General features: G+C 37.3%; 1 long non-coding RNA gene across 1 annotated transcript in view; it reads left to right on the forward strand.

The window, feature by feature from the left end:
- The window catches only part of LOC113065104 (uncharacterized), a 32,550-nt gene extending 15,464 nt beyond the window's left edge, over positions 1–17,086 (forward strand). Inside the window, exons 2-4 of the long non-coding RNA XR_003278933.1 lie at positions 13,888–13,951; positions 14,030–14,107; positions 16,877–17,086. This is a non-coding gene — a long non-coding RNA (uncharacterized LOC113065104). The remainder of the gene's footprint in view (positions 1–13,887; positions 13,952–14,029; positions 14,108–16,876) is intronic.
- Positions 17,087–20,380: the final 3,294 nt, after the last annotated feature.

The raw sequence follows: 20,380 nt of genomic DNA on the forward strand, positions 1-20,380 counted from the left end.
TGGAATGCTTTGAGGACAGAAGTAAGCTAACTTGAGTGTTTCCATCTCAAGAATCACCTGCAAACAAGCATTTACTTAACTGAACTTGTGTGTCTTCATGCGTTTTCACAGTTGGCTCGTTTGAAATGTTCGCTTCAGGGCTTTGCTCATTTTCTCCCTTAGTTTGGTTCGTGTAGGCCAGGTGTCCTCAAATCTGGACTTTGAGATTCACTTTCCTGCTGAGTTTAGCTCCCAACCCTAATCAAACACACCTGAACAAGCTAATCAAGGTCTAAGGGTTACTAGAAAGCTACAGGCAGGTGAGTTTTTATCAAGGTTGGAGCAAAACTCTTGAGGACCGATGTTGGCCACCCCTACCCTAGGTCTTCAACCCTGCTCCTGGGGACCCACTGATTCATCAGAAATGCATTTACGCTTGTCTTTTCAAAGTGTATGTGGACAACATCCGGATACAGGTTGCATGTTAATGCTAAATGTAAACGCAGCCCAAAGTTACTCAATGTGTTTGCTCCCATTGACATAATGTCACATTGCTGTTCATTTAATTGAACTTGAACTTGTTAATCACCAGCTCCAGGAAGATTGTGTGGTAAGGGGCGTTTGGGATCCACATGAGTGGTTCGACATGACATTTGGCATATTTTGCCCTCATTTGCATAATTAAAACAAAAGATTTACAGTAAGGAAGAAATTAGCCTGGTAGTGCATGAAAAGGTCACAGTGGTTTCCCCGTCCTCTCCATCTGTGTGTTTGGGTGTGTGCAGGCCTCACGCCTCACAGGACATCTATGTGCATCAGATCAGTTGCACTTTCAGTGCTAGATGAACCGAAACCCTCCCATCGCCACAGTCATGTCCGTAAGATACAAATCATGTTACATGCGGGTGTGACAGCAGATCTCTGGTTCATACCATCATATAAACATACATAAACTGACAATTTAAGAGGCTGTTGAGAAAAAAAGCCCATTTCTGCTTTTTTACTGTTCACACCCATTTTTTTTTTTTTTTTTTAAATTGGTCTGTATTTCATTAGAACTTAATAAATGCGTAATAAATGCGTAAATCAGTTACTTCTGCTGTATTAAATGTTTGGAAACACCCTTTGATGCGGTGACGGGCTGTTTTACATAAACCAAATGCTGTTTGTTTAAAAATCTCCTCCTTTCATTGGTGCAAAAGGTCACCAGTCCATCTGCTCCAGCTGTGAGATTGCAGTGACCTCGTATCTCCGCTGAGGGTTTGTATGTGTTTCTGCTTTGGCTACGGTCACTACACACAGAGTTCCTCATCACCGTTGATCCGCTCGTACCCAGGGGATTCTGAGTCACTACATCAGATAACCGCCAGAATAGATCAGATAACATGTTCTCCTCGTCGGTGTACCAGCAGAGTTTCATTGTGTCAGCGATGGACCATTAAACCCTGTTTACCATGTACTGTCAGCAAACTATGCACCTTAGCTAATGTAAATCAATCAATATTACTTTATTTTATTTTTTACGTATAGTTTTCCTGTAAATCCTGTTCACTTTGTGGGAAAATCTGAATATTTCAGGCATTACTGGAAGCATTTAGGTGCTTATAGTTTTGTAGTTCTGTAAGTATGAAATCATTAACTGTTATGTTATTATACCAACATACCTGAACTACTCAAATCTACTTTGTACCTTACAATATAGTTTCTATTTTTACTGTACTGTAATTTATAGTCAACCAAATACGAAGTATTTACTAAGTGTATTTATTTTTCATTAAAATTAAGGATTTTTTTTAAATTATTTAATTAAATTTTTTTACAGTGTTATACAGTACAGGCCGATACACTTTTGGAATTATGGCTCCAGTTTATTATTTCTTACTTATGATTCATAATGAAGCATGATTTATATAATGAAATATGATTCATATCACGATTTGTAATTATTAGTATTAGGTTTGTATTAACTTCTATGTGACAACAGAGAGATTCGTCTCCATTCAAAAGTGCACAACTGAAAAACCCTTGCAAACACAGGCATGAATGTATTCATATTCTTAAGGCTTGTCAGTCACTCCAGTGATCCTGAGGGGGTATCATCATTTTAAAGGGATTCCTGAGCACCATCTGTTCTGGCATAGAGCGATACTTACATATTGAGATGGTTTGCTGAACACTCATCTGCCCGTTAGTCTGTCAAATATACTTTGTCAGCCGCTCAAAGTGGACTTCCTCTCAGCTCTTTGATCACTCCTTTGGGTTCAGACCATGTCTGACAACTGCAGACTGGCAGTATCACATGCACACCTCGTGCATTTCCCAGGATAATATAGTAATATCGTTCAGAATTCATGATGAACCCTAATCAGCCAGTCAGATTTGAACTGGTGATTTCAGCCATTTTTGTAAGCAAGCGGCCAGAGCATGGACAGTGAATGTGCCTTCTGAGGTTGAGACTACAGTAATGATGGTGTGGACTACCCAATTAAGCCACAGAATCTCAGCACAGTTCTCAAGCCCCATAACGCTCAGAGTGATGGAAAGACCCCCACACAGCAACAAGAGTGTGTGAATTTCAGAGCCATCTGACAGAATCACACTAACAATCTAGTGTTGCATAAGCGTCCCATTTCCCACAAATAGCTATTTTTTTTTCTTCCAATAACTGAGAGCTCACTGCAGTAAAACCTAAAAAATAATGGGTTCCTTGACCAAAAAAAAGGTCTAGAAGTGTGAAAACAGATGCTAATTGTTTTGTTCGCAACTCAAATGTAGCTAGCATTTTTGCGTAAGTGGCAGGGCAGGAATCACCTCGCCTCAGGGGCCACAAGCTGTCTGTAGGACAACACAGGCCAGACACAATTATGTAAGTGCTGATGTTATCTAAGCGACCCTGAACCCCATCAACACGGTGAGTGGAGCGTGACCAAATTATATGCATATAGCTGTAACAGGAGTTTGAACACTGAATTTTAGATTCAGTTGGTTTCTAACTGTGTTATTAAACTCTTAAATTAACATCCATTGAATCTTTCCATTGCTCATAAGGATGTTTGGAGTGGAAAAATGGTTCTTTAAAGTTTAAAATGGTTTGACATTAAAAAAAAAAAAGTTATTTTGGGAAGCAAAAATGGTTCTTCTATGGCACTGTTGTGAAAATTCCCCTCAGGAATCTTTGTTTTCAAAAGTAAATCCATCCATTGCACACAAGGTTTTTTATAGTGGAAAAAGGTTCTTCAGATTATTAAAGTGTTAGTTACTCACCCTCAAGATACCCTAGTGTATATGACTTTCTTCTTTCAGGCATAACCAGTCAGGGTTATATATAAAAAAAAAATATATATATATATTCATGTTCATATATTTTTTAATGGATGTGTGCTTTTTATTTTAATTCTTTTGGACTGATGCATGCAAAATCCGCTCAGTCCCATGAAACAGCTGCAAAGATCAAACACAATTTTTTTATTATAACTCTGACTGGATTCATCTGAAAGAAGAAAGTCATATACACCTAAGATGACTTGAGGGTGAGTAATTTATGGGCTAATTTTCACTTTGGGTGAACTAACCCTTTAAGATGTGCTTCATAAATAGGTGGTTCTTTTGAGAACAGTTGACTGAGAAGTTCTTTGCAAACCCAAAATCTTCCATGGTTCCCATTTGGATCCTTTACTCATATGGAGTGTATCATAATCGGACATACCAAGTGAAACAGACCTGTACAGACTCGCTGCATTTACTACCCACTGTGTGGTTGACCTAACAGTGTTTAGACAGATGTGTTTGTACAGACGATAAAGATGGCTATCACATGCTGTGGAACTCCCTGAGGGCTCTAGACGGGGTCAATTTGGTGGGGTTTTCTTCTCAGCTGAGCCTTATGATGGAGCTCTGTAGAGTTTTTACTGTCCTCACGGTATAAAAGAGGGTATATAGTCATTTTCTAAAACATTCTGAACAAAGCAAAAGGAAAAACATGTCATTTATTCAATGGGGCAATCCTGAAAGTCAGTCTTGTGTGAACGAAATAAAGTTGTCACTACTTTCTCCAACAATGATGTAACCAACATTTTGGTGTTGTACGACTAGGCCAAAAAATGTTTGGACTAAATTTTGTGGCCAGAAAAAAAAGCCCATTACCAGTACTGTGGTGATTCAGCTCACATAAAAGTTGCTTTAAAACCAAGCAGAGTTCTGGTTTTAATACAACAAATTCACTTGCGAAATCCATGCAAAAAATGACAAAATGACAGAATGAACATTTTTGAGTTTTCTAAATCTCAAACAAGCCTTGACTTTAATCATCAGCAGATTTTTAGTGACTGTAGTTTGGGTTTTAGAGATTTGTGTCCAGTGGAAAGACACACTCATAAAAGTTGAACATGAGCTGTAAAATACATCCAAATGGAGATTCCTGGCTGTCTTCTGCGAACACAGTTAGAATCTGATGCAAATCTGGGTTATGTGACATTCACAGTTAATAATTTGGACCATTGTCTTATGCTCTATGTACAACTAACAGACAAACAATGGTTGTTAATTATTGTGTAGAAATTAGACAAAATGAATAGAACAATTATGGCAGAACATGCATATTACAAAATGTACAAGGGCTTAAGTTAAAAAATCAAATAAATTCAGAGGTTACTAATCTGGTGCAAGATAAGAGTTGAATGAAGTTTGATTGATAGCTTATGTGTGATGTGTGTGGGATTTTTGAGTGAAACAGGAAAAGGTAGTGGCCAACATTGTTTTGAAAAACATGGGGATCAAACATTTAATCTTAAGTGATCTAAAATATATAGATTATAACAGTGTCTGTACACGCATTCAAAATAACATTAAAACATATATGAGCAAATTCTCCCTCATTCATGAAAAAAGTGGTAGGGAGCATATGTATAGCAAATGTTTAGAAAATACGAACACTTCCATGAATCTGAAAATGTAGCTTTACAAACGATTTAACCCTCATGTGGTGTTCAAAACCCAATAACACCTGTGGTGTTCCCGGTCAAAAATGACCGGCCCATAAAAAATAGCTTATAAATCACTCATTATACCATATTTTCACCCAATCTTGGATTCAGTCTTTTTGTCAACTTGTTCTCTCTCAATTAGGACTGGTTTTATATTTCTGTTTGCATCTGATTAATCATGGGCCTCATTTATCTGAGAGTAGGCATCTCATTTTTTGAGTAAAAAACAAATAATTTATGAGTAAATTTGGAAATATGAAAAAAAATTATGAAAAAAATGGCTACTGTTGATCACACTAGTCTACTCTAATGTTTCACCAGGAATTTTGTTTTGAAACTTTTGTTTTGTAAAAAATATTGCACATAGTCACACTTGTGGTGTTCCCGGTCAAAAATGACCGGCCTGTAAAAAATAGCTTATAAATCACTCATTATACCATATTTTCACCCAATCTTGGATTCAATCTTTTTGTCAACTTGTTCTCTTTCAATTAGGACTGGTTTTGCATTTAATTTTCAAACTATTTAATTGTAGGAGTCATTTATCCGAGCTTATGCACCTCAGTTTTTGAGTGAAAAAAGCATTATTTGTTAATCATTTTGTCAATGTTGTGAAAAAGGTGAAAAAAAGTTTCACTGTTGATCACACTAGCCTACTTTAATGTTTAACCAGGAATTTTTTTTTTTTGAAATGCTTTTATTTTGTACAAAATGGCACAAAGTCACATTTGTGATGTTCCCGGTCAAAAATGGCCGGCCATTGAAAGTGAATGTAGAAGATTAAAAAACACAGGGCTTGTATTTTGAAATGCTTTAATTTTCAGAAAAGGGGTGCACAGTAACACTTGTGCTGTTTCCTGACAAATCTGACCATTGTGACATACAAAAAAAAAAAAAAAAACAAAAGCAAAAACGCTGTCATATAGAGAACACAAAACAAACACTGTTCATTTGTAATGTAATACTTTGTAATACTCAAAAAGTTTGTGTGTTTTAACGTGTGTGTGTCTGGGTAGTGTGTGTATAAATGTATCGATACATGCACAGGTCCAAGGGCTCGATGTTTGCAAGCACATATGCTCATATGTGTACATGAAAATAATGAACATGCTCCTGAAAACTAAATTGTTCTGTTATTTTCAGTCTCTCCCATTCACTTTCAATGGTCGGCCATTGTGACCATTTTTGACCATGCCTACTCTCAGATAAATGAGGCCCACGATTAATCAGATGTAAACAGAAATGCAAAACCAGTCCTAATTGAAAGAGAACAAGTTGACAAAAAGATTGAATCCAAGATTGGGTGAAAATATGGTATAATGAGTGATTTCTAAGCTATTTTTTATAGGCCGGTCATTTTTGACCGGGAACACCACAAGTGTGACTATGTGCCATATTTTTTACAAAACAAAAGTTTCAAAACAAAATTCCTGGTGAAACATTAGAGTAGACTAGTGTGATCAACAGTAGCCATTTTTTTCATAATTTTTTTTCATATTTCCAAATTTACTCATAAATTATTTGTTTTTTACTCAAAAAATGAGATGCCTACTCTCAGATAAATGAGGCCCACGATTAATCAGATGCAAACAGAAATATAAAACCAGTCCTAATTGAAAGAGAACAAGTTGACAAAAAGATTGAATCCAAGATTGGGTGAAAATATGGTATAATGAGTGATTTATAAGCTATTTTTTATAGGCCGGTCATTTTTGACCGGGAACACCACAAGTGTAACAAGGTAACAAAACTCCCACAAAAAAGTAATAAAATTTCCCAAAATTTTTTTAGTTTTAGTTATACCCTTTGGGAACAAAGTCACTAAGTTTCAGTCCAAAGCGATAACATTAACTATTATTTTCGGGAAAAAGAAAATCTTCTCCGGGTCAAATTGACCCGAACACCACATGAGGGTTAAACAAAAAATGTTTTGCTCATATTTCATGAATGAGTCCTAATTAAAAAGAAATAAAACATAAAAATGCTAATTGACTAAAGCTTGCCATCAAAGATAAGTGATGCCAGACTGTTGATTTCGAACAATCCAAGCCAATCCTACAATTGGATTAAAATAACATCACATCCAATGTACTGTAGCTGCATGGCTTCCATATTTAATCTAATTATTATATGATCGATTTATGTATAATAATTGAGCAATTAAAAAATATGCCAAACATGAGCTGACTCACCTTTCCATAAGTCGCAGCCTCAGACGTCACGCCCATGGACAGTTGACTGAACGTCTGGTGCAAATGGCACACAAATGTGTAAATGCTTCAGGAATGTCGAAGTCCTCGTACAATTGGTTGACTTCTACAGGATTTCCACGAGATGTGTGTGTCGTATTCTTTAACGTTCTGCCTGGAAACAAAGATACCGTGGTGCCAAACCCCATCACAAAAGAAGAAAGCCTATTGTTTACAACTGTGAGTGCTTATCAGGATCAACTAAATGCTGGATTTTTAAAAGTATGTGAAATATTTAAAATTTGTGGCATAGAATCTTTAAAATATGTCAGATAGTTTTACACACCGCTCTGTTATTGTGGGGACATTTCCCAGCTTCGAAACACAATAATGATAGAAACGCAATAATGAAAGAAACGCACTATGATTGGTTGTTTGACATGATGGTCAAACGGCCTCATGAGTGGGCCCTTGGACAATTAATGCTACCATGAATTCCAGACCTTTCCATGTGCTTTTCCCATAAAAATTACGTTGCGATTGACTCCACTAATTGGTGGAACTGAGCATGACCACTCAATTTTAAGTACAGCTTACTTTAATCTATTTAGTTCAATAACTTTCTGTGCTAAAACGTTGAGATTCAGGAGTCCACAAACTTATTCAAAACAAGTTAATGTCACTTAATTTTATTAGTTAGATCAGTATCATTAGTTTACAGTGTGTATCAAAATGTAGCTACAGTACCAAAATTCAGTATTCATGCAAACTTGTCAAATTTAGTTTGCTTCACTCCGCGAGTTATTGTTGAAGAGTAGTGCGACATTAGACGGATCGCACAATATTTGGAAATAGTTGAGGTTTTTGGCCAATTAAGAGTGGTCACTTTGTGTTTAATAAAAGTCTACTGTCAGCCTTGACAGTAAATACTTTTTGTTGTTGTCGACCACTAGTAATGACACTTTCAGTTTTAGGGCCCTATTTTAACAATCTAAACGCAAAGTGTAAAAAGCATGGCGCAGGTGCACTCAGGTCATGTCCAAATCCACTTTTGAAATTTAACGATGGAAGAATGGCCCGTGTGCCGGAGCGCATTTTAGGAATGGGTTGTCCCTATTCTCTTAATAAGTAATAGGCGTAACGTTTAAGAAACCAATCAGAGTGTCATCTCCTATTCCCTTTAAGAGCGAGATGCTCTCGTGCCATTGCGGATCGCTATTTACATGGCGGAATTTGTTGGCGGAAAAGCTGAATGCTTCTCAAGAGAAGAAAATGATCTGCTCCTGTGCGAAGCTAAAGCAGGAATACACTGACTTATTAAACACACTGATTAAACTGAGGAGTTCAACGAGTGAAGTGGCCAGTCGTCTGCGTTGGATGCAGGCTTTCAAATAGCTCAGCGAGATAAGTCAGTTAATATATATATATATATATATATATATATATATATATGTGTGTGTGTGTGTGTTTTGGTACGATTGTTCAATTAATTCGCCAATTTCATTAATCATTACAAGTAGTAATAGGCTGAATTGCAAATAGGTAACCTAATTCCAATACACGTAATGACTATCCATCATTACATTTTTATATTTATGTGGCCTACACTAATATCCTTTTACTCCGTAATCCTTTTGTTTTTAATATTTGGCATGTTTGTGTGATGCGCATCACTGTGGGTAATAAGCAAAGTCAACATGCACTGTGAACCAACCCAGAGGCGCATTTTCTACCAACGCACTCTTTAAATAACAAAAAAATATAATATAAAATGTAAAAAATAAGTCTATTTTCAGCTCCCTAAAATAGCAATGTGCCAGCAATGCGCCTGAACACACCCCTTTTTTAGACCAGCATGCCCATGGGCGCATAAATGGGTGCAAATGCATTTGCTAATTAAACACGTCGCTGGATGGAAAAATGTGAACAGTGCCGGAATGAAACTAGCAAACACACTTGCACTGCGCCTTGCGCCGCAATGCGCCAGGTGTATGATAGGGCCCTTAGTGTTTAGTCCTAAACCAAGTACTATATTTGTCTTTACAATGTCATTTCTGTGAAAATGTGTTCTTCTGGGGATGGATTGTCAAGTGGCGTTTGGGCATTTTTCTGAGTAAAGGAATTGGATGTAGTCACAACGACCTGGCGAGACGTTTTATAGTCCTGGAGTGGTAAACGCTGTAAGTTGTAATGACCACAAACCCAAAACTAGCAGTTTGCAGACTCCCCTCTCTGTCGCAGTTTTTCTGAGCTCTTGTGATTGATTTAACATTGCTGCAGTTCTTTCAGTTTCTTCAGCTGCTGAGAGCAAGTGATGACGGTGCATCCCTCAGCAATAGCGTGCTTTACTGGACTGTTGGGAGAGCTCTCAAAAATGAAATTTTAAATGCTTGGATTACACTTCCTGAGTGATTTCTGATGTCTGGGAAACACAACTGAAGCCCTGTAGATTTACTAGTTAGGGTTGTTGGGCTTTGGTGGCATAAAATATAAATGTAGACAGTTGACTTGAGGTGAAGGCGAGCTGTTTTTTGTTTTTGAGTCTCTGGTTAAGAGTCAATAACTTAATTTGAAGTGCTGTTCTGGGGTTTGTTGTGGTTTGAGGAAGACAGAGGAGGTTCTACTCTGCTTGATCAGTCATTCTGATACTTGGACTCTTGTTACAATGATGTTGCAAGTCAAGAGTGCTTGAGGACACAGACAGCGATTGCTCGGAAACAGAACAGTGTGTGTGCAAGTCGCTGTAATCAAAGTAGCCCCATTCTTACAACAAAGTATGAAAAGTTTATTTGTGTTGTACATGTTTAGTGCATAAATGGTGTATGGAGGAGATCATTTTTCATGGCTGTTTTATTGTCTACCAGACAAATAAGTCTTTAGGTCTGTTTACGGTTGGGAAATCATCTGTGATCATTTCCACACTCCGCATCAGGAACGCGGTTAGATATTGGCGTAATAATCTGTCGCTGAGGGGTCTTAGTCTCGCTTTACTTGCTGTATGTGATTTTTGGCTAAACCCACTTAATGTGACAGCTCTAATCAGGGTTACTGGTAAAGTGGCTTTGGGCCGCATTGTTATCGTAATCCCATAAATCATAGTTCAGCGTGAGTGATGTGGGTTTTGATCCGAAAAAAGCATTATGGGACTCCAGTGAGCTACATTTGGATGATTGGATCGTTGTTTTTCTCGGATTCTAAAGCAATGACGCATGTGCGCAATTGTTTGTAGAGTCCAAACCTCTTTCTTTCTCTGCCTCTGGCTTAATTGCTTGTGTTTTTTTAGATGGTAATGAAAGGTGAATAATGTCTCGACGGCAGTCCAACATTTCACAGTGTTTTTTTTTTTTTATCGTCTTTAAATGACAAACAAACACTGATTTCTGTATTCCAACCCCTTTAACTGAACACATCAGAAAGGCAGGCCATGCCTCATTCTTTGGCAAGACTGCAAATGTCCCAAATGTCTCCTAAAGCCTACACTTTCCTCCCCAACCCCTCTCCCCTCTTCTTTTCTGTCTCTTTTGCTCTTTTTCACTGCAGACTCATACACAAACCCCTCAGAGCACCGAAATCACTCCCCACCTCCGTTATGATGTCATGTGCAAGAGTTTGGGAGTTTAAACAGACACAGGGTTTGAGTATTTTACCATGCTGCTAAACACAGTATCTGGAAGTTTTATTTATTAATATTTCTCTTTTGAGTTGAGTGAATCCATTGTAGTCAGAATTTTGGATTTGGACTTCACAGATAAAGATAATCTTGAAAGATTTTTAAGGTTAAACACTCTAATAATACTTGCAGATTTAAAAGCAGACGTATCTGTGATGTATGTGAACTATCAGGTATTAATGCAAAAGTTTGCACGTGTTGATGAAATATGCATCAAACGCACTGCACACTTACCCTAGTGTTCATGTAAAAAAAGTTGCCAGTTGACTATATGTAGACCGCTATACAGTCTAGCATTTGTCTCACACGGACTGATGAGATTGTAAAGCTGTTGATTTCCCTGCTCTGTGGTCTTGTAATGTACTGTAATAAGAGCCTGGCTGAATAAAAGGACTCACTCCCACTCAGTACAGTCTGTCAAGTGATTTCACTGCTGCAGAATGCTGAAAACACAGTTAAAACACAGACACTCAGGACTGAGGGTGGGGACATTGTGTGTGTGATTATCCAGCTGGGTGTTTTCCTCACTGGCAACAGCTGAGCTAAACGTGATGGATCCTGATCCTGCACTGCACCGTTGCATGTAATTGCATGCATGTTTGCGTCTGTGGCTGTGTTTACCGAAGACAACTTCAAAGGGCCCTCGTGGCAGTGAACCAAAGGTTGTTGCGCACTTACTGGAACGGATCTGCAAGATTGTGTTTGTCCGAGTACTCTGAAACAATAGCAGTGATCACGAGAACATTAACTGCATGACATGACTTCAAACCTTGACTGACATTTTAAGAAAGTAATACGCAAATATGTAATTTTGAGATCAGTTGGTGTAATTTCAGTGGTACCTTGTGGAGTGATTCATCATACTGCATTTGATTAAATTATATTATTTTTCATTTTTCTCAGTTTCATTTGGGTCCTTCTCAGGCTGTCCCCTCCCAGCCTGATCTGATACGTTGTGTGTCCCCATCAACAGACACATTGTGCTGGGTTTAACTAGTGTGAAGTAATGCATTTGGCTTCCGTGGCTAAGTAGTTCAGGGCATGCTCAAAGCAAAGGATGCTCAAAGGACTGTTTTATTGGTTATTTCTCTCTCTCAGAGACTTTCTTGATTGATTGGGGTTGCCAGAGGACCTGCTCCCAACCTGCCAAGACCCGAGAAGCTCTTTGATATAACACCATGGTAAATTAGGCTCACTGAAGTGATTTCTGTCACCTTGTTTGACCCAGCTCAGATATGGCATGTAGATCTGTAAGAGAGATTAGTTCATCAGTTTTTGAATTAAATGTTTAAGTATTTTTTTTGTTTTGTTTTATTTTTTTTATTTTTTATTTTTTTATTGAGTTGCTGGGCTGAATAACATCACTGGGGTTTATCTCCAAAAACTGCAGGTCGATTTGTTTTTAATAACAGTTTTCAGTTTTACATTCGTAATTCCTTTCCTCTAAACACTAAAGATTGTGGAATAACACAGTGTTCATGGAAATATATACTTTGAGCGTTTTGCAACATCCTTTTCAAATCACAAGGAGGCACATTAATCACCACAGATCTCAAAGTGTTTTTTCCGTCATTATTTTATCATTAATAATGGCATTTAGAAAGAGGGCAAGATATTGCCATACGCCACAGATTGACTGTAAATTTTTGAAACAAAGTCAATAAATTAAGTGTCCACATAGTGGCAGTTGACTTTTAGATATTTCAATAGATATGCAACATGCTATTTGCCAAATTTAGTTGCAGCATGGCTGCAGTGTATAATGTGTGAATGTTTTTCATTTATTATTCATCCCCAAGGAGAAGATTTGAAGTCTGGCCATTACTCAAATAAACAGACATTCCCCCATAGTGTTATTTAAATTATTCCTGACTATTTCTCTTTTTTCATACACTCATATACACATCTGGATGTTGACCCTTTGTGAAACCATGCCAGACTCTTTTGAGGAAGGGAATTGTGCGGAGTTGCAACTGCAAATCTGTAATGTTTTAAAGATGCATATTTTAAAGTGGGTGCAAGCCTAGCGGCCAAATACCTTCGAGGCAGGAGTGTCAAAGTCAGCTCCTGTAGGGCCCCAGTCCTTCAGAGTTTAGCTCCAACCTTCTTTCAAGTAATCCTGAAGACCTTGGTTAGCTGGTTCAGGTTTGTTTGATAAGAGTTTAAATTGGCTGTGGCCCTCTAGAAACTGAGTTTCACATCCCTGCCTACATATTTCTACAGTAGCTGGTTTTGAACATTGTGATTTCTATATAATATTCTATTATATACTCTGCCCCAAATCAATAGAGATGACCTTAAGATGTCAGTGGTATCCTGGTGCAAAAATGGTAGGGTCCCCCAAGGGCCTCTGAGGCTCTACATTTAGATTCTGTACCCTGCTTTATATCAAAAGAGCCTACCGCCATATGTCTGTGGTATACTGGTGAAATGATATGGCAGGGGCGCCCACATTTGGATTATGTACTCTGCCCCAAATCAAGAGTTCACAATCAAATATAAAAAAAAATTGGCTTCCAAGGACTTCTGGAGGCCACATTTCGTTTTTTTCTCTGCCCACATAAAAAAAAATCAACCTTCATATACATTCATATTCATTACACGTCATGGGACGTGTGCATTTCCAACAACGTCCATTATCTACATGAATCTAGTCGGTATAGACAGGTGTGTGGTGTGTTTTCAATTTTTAGTTTGTTGTGCCTGAGGGCACCTGTGCCGAACATTGCAGTTTGTTTGGTTTTTAGAAGATTCTAGAGCTTGTCCTCAGTGATTATTATTCAAAAGCCTTGTTTCCTCAGAAATAACAGAATTTCTGTTGCGTAACTCTCAACTATACATTAGCAGAATGTGGCTTGCAGATTCCAGCTTCTTGTCAGCTTTTAGACTGCAGGAGGCTTTCCCTCCTACATGAATAATTGGTTGCATATTGATTTTTAACATCACCCGAGAGACCCACACTTGCAGAGGCCCATCTGAGGGCTTTCATTTGGTTTTTCTGTGGTAAACAGTACAGTCATACTTTATCCTTGCATAACTGTTGTTCTTCACTGTCTCCTTTGGCAAGCACTCCCTAGAAGAGCTCAGCAGTTCACTCAGCAATTAAAAAGACATCAGGAACCACAGAAGGGGTAGGAACGAGCTCTACGTGGATGCTTTGCATGTATAAGGCTGGCCCATTTTTTTTACAATTTTGTTTACTTTTACAGCACTTGCTTTGGAGACTCCAACGGGAAGCTTTGAGACAAACTAGACGCACTTTTACCGATGACTTACTCAGCAGAATAGTAAGTAAAGGCTCTGTAGGCCAAGTTATTCAGATGCTAATTCAGTGTCACTCTCACTGTGTTTCTTTGTGCCTCTTTAGTTAACAAATTGACCCTGGGACAATCATTGGACAATACTAAAAACACATTAAGATGATACAACCAATTGGGAGCCCCACTTTGTGTTCTGGAATTTTTTTTAAATTCTTTTAAAAATGTTGGAGAAACTAGCCCAGCACTAACTGTCAAGAGCTTCTTTACAAACACCACCAACACTGGAGTCATACGTTTGTGATGCTTTTGGTATCAGCTCTCACATGTGCACCATTAACCAACTCTAGAACGTGAGCCCCATGAGAGGGACGTGCTGAGTTTGAATTTAATGGAGGTGAATTTATGGAGAATGTAATTATTCATCCCTTGTTCCCGCACTTTTTTTGCCAATCACCAATCAACATTTACTAATTATGAGATTTCTGATTATACCAAAAATGAGATGTAATTAAAGCTTATTTTATACAGTATTTAGTCAACATACATGTATGCACAACATATCAGTGCCATATCTGTTATCGGACAAATTTTTTCTTTATTTATCGGTATCAATCTTTATTGTTTTTTTTTATTGTTCATGCCCATTTCGGCTACAGATACCTTTAAATTACCTTAACTGTCATCTAATCTCACTTATAATAATAATAATAATAATAATAAAAAACCTAACAATTTAATAACACTGTTAAATGTAATCTTAAAGCAAATCCCAAAATTAATATCCATTTGTCATCCTGAACATTACAGTTTTGGGATGACATTACAACATAATTATCACTTGGATCATTGCAACTGCAACTATTCATATTAATTCCTGGTGTTTTGTACAGTATATAGTAATTTATGTGAACAAAATAGTATAGAATTTTTATATTATCTATATATCGGTTTGCTGCCCTTAACATAATTATCGGTTTATCTGTATTGAACAGAATTGTAATATTAGCGCATCCATACTTGGTACTAATATAAAGTGAAAACTGACCAATTATGCATTCAAACTAGCCAAATATGGCAAAGCTGATAACCTCATGGGCAGCGTGGTCCTGCCTGGAGGTTAAAATAAATGCTTGAAAAATCTCCAAATATTAGATGAATTAATTGTCATGGCCAATATATCGGTCTTTCAGTATAGATACAGTAATATTATTATGGGTGATCCACAGTTAGGAATATCATGATATTAAAATACAGACTTTAGATTTCTCACAGTTTTAGATTTGATACAGAATCAGGTTTTTATCTGTCCATCCTTGCTCTCCATTTCTGATTGCGGATCTACAAAGGCAGTCTTTGGGCTTTGAAGCCATGTTAGCTTGTAAGACCTTTTGAAAGCTGCTTCGGCTTTGTTGCGGTCTGATGCTGGGCATTGTTCGGACCGGGTAACCCTCCAGAGGCCAATGAATACCACATCTGAAGAAAGTGAGAAGACAAGAGCAAAAAAGGGGGGTGGGGGGGGTTGTGTCAGAGTAGGGGGCTGGCTTTTTTTTCTCACCCTGCTAGTTTTAAATTTCGCTTCCTTTCAGTTCCAGAAAACACTGCCAGAAGACCAAAAAGAGGCAGAATCGGAGTGAAAAAAGACTTTAGTCTTAAACTTGAACAAAAGCCAGCTGGCTGGGCTTTATTGCTGCGACGGCCTTCTACAATGTGCTGGGAATTTTAATCAGAGACCCCACTCTTATGTGTGTGTGTCTCTTTCTCTTTTTCTGTGTCTCTCTGTCGGCCACTTCTAACTATCAAGATGAGTAGTATGATAGCTTCTCCTGTGGAGGGTGGAGAGCCCATGTTGGAATGCTGGAAATTTGCACATTAAGTTGGAGAAGTGTGAGGAGAGATATAAAAGAGATTAGAGGAAAAATGTATTTCAGTGATTTTGCATTGACTTGCAAAACTTCTGTTAATTTGTATTAGTTCGCAAATCTTTTGCATTCCCTGGAGAAATTAGGATTTGTTCGCAAAACATTCACATTCCATAGAAATTTGCATTTGCTCACAAAAATTTACTAATTTAGTCACAAAACGTTTGCATTCCAGAGAGAGATTTGCATCTGCTTGCAAACTTTTGCATTCTTTAAAAACATTTGTATTCCTCAATGAAATTTGTATTCACTTTCAAAACTTTTTTAATTCTCTCAAAATGTTTGCGTTCCCACGAGAGAAACTTGGCATTTGCTTGCAAATATTATACGTTTTCTTGCAAGTTCGCAATTGTGTTCCACCATTCTTAAAACCATATAATAGTGTCAGGCAATATGCTCCACCATAGTCATATCGTCATAATGTCAGCCTGTGACATCGCCAATACATGATATTATCATGCTAATTTATTTATTTATTTACTTAGTTTCATAGCGGAGATTGAACCAACTCCAGGGTAAGGCTAAAAGCAGCCTAGTTTTAATGTCTTTTAAGTAAATCTATAAATATAAATTGGTAAAATGTACTGCACAAACATAGTAAAAGAAATATGATGATACAAATAATCCCTTATATTAATTAAATACTATTACTAGCCTGATAATAATAATAATAATAATAATAATAAATAATAATCATCTTGCTATCATCAAAGGCATCAGCCACAGGCAATATCTCCAACTATCGGCACAACCCTACCATATAAGAAATATTTTTTTTCCCCCACCTCATCTTATTTCCATCTCCAAAGTTTGTCAGGGTAACAAAAATATTGTGAGGATGCAAAATAATTTTTTCCTATCACCATTTTCCTTTAAGGAGTCAAAATTGTCATTTTTGGGCAAACACTTCAGAATGAGCATGCACGTGAGCTCCTGGACCTCGGCTGTGTAGGTGAGTTGCTCGTATATTATTGCTGAATTCAAACTAAATTCTCAGAGCTGTCATCTTGCAGTTGGGCAAATAAATAAATCATTAGCGTACAAGGCAGCAACCCTGGGCCCAAATCCAATTTTGAATCAAAGTCAGATGAACTTTCTTCAGCAAAGCAGTCTTTTCTTAAGCAGTCTGAATGGAAAAACCTTGACAGATAGATCTTTGTGCAGGTCAGAGGTCAGGGTGTCAACAATGTGCTACAGTTTAAAAGCGAAAGGAGCCATTTTGCCTAAGGGCTGACTTTTTTGTGTGAATTGGTTTGCAAAAAGTTACAGAAGTGTGTTTGATGTAAACTGATGCTGAAACAAGGCCCTGCCATGTCATTTTACTTCTCCAAACACTCTTTGCCTTAAGGGCAGCATGCAAGGCTTTGAGTACAGCAGTCAGCATGCGTGTTTGTCTTTCATATGTTTCCGTTTAACGATGTGATCTTAAGTGTGCATAAAAGCAGGTTGCTCGCAGGCCCTTTGGCCCATTATGCTCTGCGTTTCCAGATGAATGCTTCCCGTTCAGAGATGAAATGCTGTGAAAACCACACCAGTCCACATGACTGCTGCTGCCTTTTGTATAAACCTCATGAGGAAGAAGCAGTTTTAATCCTGAATTGTCAAGATGGGTTTTGATACAAAATTCCTGATTCAATTTTGATTCCAAATTCATTCTGATCGGATTTTGATCAATTTGGATATTTCAGTTATAATATTCATTTTACCTGAATATGAAAGAATATTTTTCTTTGCTAAAGTAAATTATACAGGACACTGTTTCAGACTGACTCAAAGAAGTACTATTCATTTAAAGGACCAACTGTTTATAAATTATACCATGTTGGTTGGTGTTGTATGTTTGTTTTTGCAATCTGCAAGCACAACTGTAGAAAGATGGATGCATGGTCTTTTTATTGAATAAAATATGGTAAAATGGGATTTATTTAGTCATGGTCTTGCCCAAAACTATTGTCTTGTATTACAAAAATAAGTTCCTTCCAGCAGATTTAACAAATAGCATGGTAAACTGTTAAAAATCAAAAAGGACCTTTTTTTTTCTGTTGTCATGTTACTGTTTCCAGATTCACACTGGAAGTGTCATCATTTATGTTAAGTGTTTTTAAGTTCAGTTGGTGTTGAAGTAGGAACACGTTGAGTCACCTGAGACTTGATTATTTGGAGAAAACAAAATCACAAAATTGCAGTGTTCACACATATTTTTTGTCACAGTGAATGAAAAATTTTTGCTGTCTAAAGTTTGAGCTGAAAAAATGAAAATGAAGGTAAGCGTGTGAACCATTGTGAGGATATATAATCATGAACAAGTTTTGCCCTATGTGACGATAGCCGAGTGAAGCATTGGGAAAGTGGAAGAGCCTGCTCCTGAGTCCTCGGGCTAAACGAAAATCATCTTTTATCCTGTTTACAGTGTGAAAAGATGATATCACTCAACTTCACAAGGTCTGCCCACACATCCCAGAATCCTCTGAGCTACTTAGATATGCACAGACGTCATTAATGAATCAATAATCTGGAGAGAGAAATTCCTGACGACCATCCCAAGAGATTTAAAAGAGGGATGCACCGATAACATTTTTGGCAGAACTGATATGAGTCAATACAAAAAATTCTGAGTATCGGCTGATACCGATACTAGCACAGTTTTTATTTTTTAATGTAGAATTTCAATACCTTTGATTGTTGACCTGATGCTGACCAGTTTGTGTGTTAAACACAATGCTGCTAAATATAGACAACTTCATTTTACAGGAAAATATCAAACACTTTTTTGTTTTATTTTTCCTTCAAGATATATATATCATATATCATCATATATATACAATGCATTGAGTGTAAATACTGTTATGTAACATTCCCTTCATTCAGTTTCTGCTGTCCTTTAGCCATTTAATAAGTCTAACTTTAAAGTTAAACATCAGGAAACCTCCCTCTCCCTCTGTATTTACAGGTGTGTGGGTTACATATTGATGTGTGACTGTGCGACTGCGTGTGTGAGTGTATCTTGATGGCCGTAGCCCCCAGAGTGTGTAGACGAATGGTGTTTGTGTGAGACAGATTGAGTAATGTGGAGTCAGGCTACATGATAAATTAAACCAAATGGATTTGGGCTGGGTCTGGGCTTACGGGCCGGGACTTACAGCATTCTTCCACAGTGATGTAGATGTGACATGCTTACAACAATCAAAGAAAAACATGATTTTTTTTTTTAGACAGAAAGGGTTTATGAACACACTGAAGTTATTTTGATGTCATCAGGCCAAATTCAGCTTGATTTAGGGTGGCAGAGCCTGATTTGGCAGGAAGAGGGATTGACCCATGAGGATACACGTATGTGCGTCTGGTTTCACTTGGAGCTCATTTGGAGGACTATGGTGATGCAGGAGTTAATAACGGTTTCCTTGTAGCAATATACAGTTCTTTCAGGCATGTTTAGAGGTTTACGCAATGCAACATTCCTATATTTTAGTTTTTGTTCTTAATTAAATAATTCCGGCCCATATAATTAGCCGATAATGACTGTCAGATTATGACCACTAACCGATAAATATGCAGATAAATAAATTCTATAGTCTCTTGTTTAAAGAAAGTAGCTATAAAATAAAGTTTTACATTTAAATTGTATTTAAAAATTTTATTGAAAATGGTACCACTGATTTTAAGCATAATAATATTTTAATGTATAGTATGAAAAAATATATTAGTTTTAAAATATGCCAATATATATTTAGCCAAAAATAGTGTAATAAGACTTTTAAAGTATGTGCTAAATGATAGCAAAAATATGGGAAACTAGCATGAACAATAAATATCCAATAACAGCCAATATCTAAACATTTCTGATATTGGCTGGTAACCAAAATATCATTAACATATTGGTATGCAAATAGATACATGTATCCTTATTTCCCAGTATCCATATATTGTCCAGATTGTCCTGTATTTCCAATATTGTATTTAATCCAAAATGTCAGTAACACACCTGGAAAAAGACAGAGCGGCAGACAGTTTTGGTGTGCGTGGGGATCTGATCCAACTCCCTCTCAAACCGTCCCACTATATCACGCCACTCACATTCCTTCATTCAACCCCTCAAAGTCTCATTTCCTTCCAGATTTGCTATCTGACACAGCATGCCAGGTCTGATTCGGTGCTGACAGTGATATTGTGGCAGATCCAGGGAACAGTTCTTTACAGAAACCACCACATCTGGTCAGCTTCACTGATCTTTATAGGAGATTGTGGATTTGATTCTGAGAAGAAACTCAGACAGGTTTTTATCCACTTGAGTGTAATTAAAAACAGAGTTCTAGCATTGATAGGTCTAACTCAATCTAACGTAATGACATCACATAGCACAGCTGATTGGTTCTCTCCTTTA

Source organism: Carassius auratus, chromosome 47 (assembly GCF_003368295.1).
Source record: "Carassius auratus strain Wakin chromosome 47, ASM336829v1, whole genome shotgun sequence".
Classification (NCBI taxonomy): Eukaryota; Metazoa; Chordata; class Actinopteri; order Cypriniformes; family Cyprinidae; genus Carassius; species Carassius auratus.